The sequence below is a fragment of the Sinocyclocheilus rhinocerous genome, unplaced genomic scaffold, assembly GCF_001515625.1.
Source record: "Sinocyclocheilus rhinocerous isolate Xijiao unplaced genomic scaffold, SAMN03320098_v1.1 scaffold10465, whole genome shotgun sequence".
In the NCBI taxonomy this organism is placed as follows: Eukaryota; Metazoa; Chordata; class Actinopteri; order Cypriniformes; family Cyprinidae; genus Sinocyclocheilus; species Sinocyclocheilus rhinocerous.
This window is the reverse complement of record NW_015661959.1, coordinates 1-1,577: the sequence shown is the minus strand read 5'-3', so window position 1 is coordinate 1,577 and position 1,577 is coordinate 1. Positions and strand designations below refer to the sequence as shown.

Below are 1,577 nucleotides of genomic sequence, written 5' to 3'. Positions count from 1 at the left end.
CAAAAAGATCCTCTACACATGATGTCAAAATGGTAAAATGCTCATTGTTTTCCAGAAAAAGTTGTCAGTATCTTGCCTTCGATTTGATGTGCCATAACCCTATGTCCTTCACTCTGGACATCCCAGTTTGGTGTATTGCAGAAATCTAAAAATATATTTATATTTAATTTGTTAGTACAATTACATGTTTAATGAATATTCTGTATCAGATACAACTTTTACATGGCTAGTAGATGGCATTCAGATTATGCCTTTGTAGTGGAAATTGTATGCCATTCAAACTAATAAACAAACAAACAATACCTAAATGTTGTGGCCTCATTGAATGGGTGCTGTTGGTATGGATAGCTGCTCTGTAGCCCCCTGGCATGTTTGGATCATTGAGATATTAATAAATTACAGGGCTGCAATCATTTTTGATATATGGTGTATTGTGTAAAACTGCTTATCTTAATTATTATTTATACTTACCACAAAATCCAGCTCTTGGCAAACAAGCAAGACCCCCACATGTCTGTGATGGCTCAGGTGCTAAAAAAAAGAAAAGAAAGAAAGATTCATATCATTGTAATAATACCTTTGTTATAAACAAATGACAACAATATTAATTGTTTACTGTAAAAAAAAAATATATATATATATTTTGGTGTGGCCCAATGGTTTACAAATGAAAAAATAAAATTTACTTGTACTTTTGGATGAGTTCCTTCTTGGTTCCATTGTTCTCGTTGGAGAGGGAAGGGTTGGTATTTTTGCTGGTGGCCTGGTGTTGATATTACCTAAAACAATTGTATTAAATTTAAGTTTTTATCATTTAATTACTTTATCAACCAAACAAGAAATGTGAATTTTTTATCATTTAATTACTTTATAAACCAAACAAGAAATGTGAATTCATATACATACTGTCTTCAATATCTGTGATATCACTATCTCTCTCTAAAAGGTGTAAAGGTGGTCTCTTCAGCCTGGTTGGCCTTTTCTCAATGATGGAGGAGTCTGAGAGTTCAGGACACGAGGTGATTTGAGCTTTTCTCATGAGCTTATGGGCTGTCATGTAGTCAACTAAAGAAAAAAAAATTTTTTGGGAGCTGGCATGAAAGGTACAACAATGTATCATAAAGTATCCACCTTATTTTCCCTGTAAGAGCTGTCGTGGCCATTTGTAAATTTAAAGTGTCTGGTTTCTGGTCTCATCCGCTTCCAGCTGATTTTTATCTGTACAAATCAGCTTGCGTCGCTGCATAATATTGCAAACTTGTGTTTCTTACCTTATTTTAATGTATTGACTTAATTATAAATACACTGGTTTGTAGCACAAACAGTTTTATCGTTTACTGTACTTTGATATTCTTCTCAATATTTCTCTACAGTGACTAATGAATCGGAAATTGTGCACATTCACAGAAAACAGCTTACTTGCGCACTGAACAATAAGGTGGATATTGAAGTACAAACCAGAATTCCAAAAAAAACAGTGTGTAAAATGTAAAAACAGTACAGCCTGAAAAATAAGCAAATATATATATATAAGCAACTATATATATATATATATATATATATATATATATATATAT

At 32.3% G+C, this 1,577-nt stretch overlaps 1 long non-coding RNA gene across 1 annotated transcript; it reads right to left on the bottom strand.

The window, feature by feature from the left end:
• Positions 1-69: 69 nt before the first annotated feature.
• On the bottom strand, positions 70-493 carry LOC107726980 (uncharacterized). Its single transcript, XR_001638315.1, has 3 exons — positions 472-493; positions 304-363; positions 70-145 (listed from the first exon to the last, which is right to left on the bottom strand). It is a non-coding gene; the product is annotated as an uncharacterized LOC107726980 (long non-coding RNA).
• Positions 494-1,577: the final 1,084 nt, after the last annotated feature.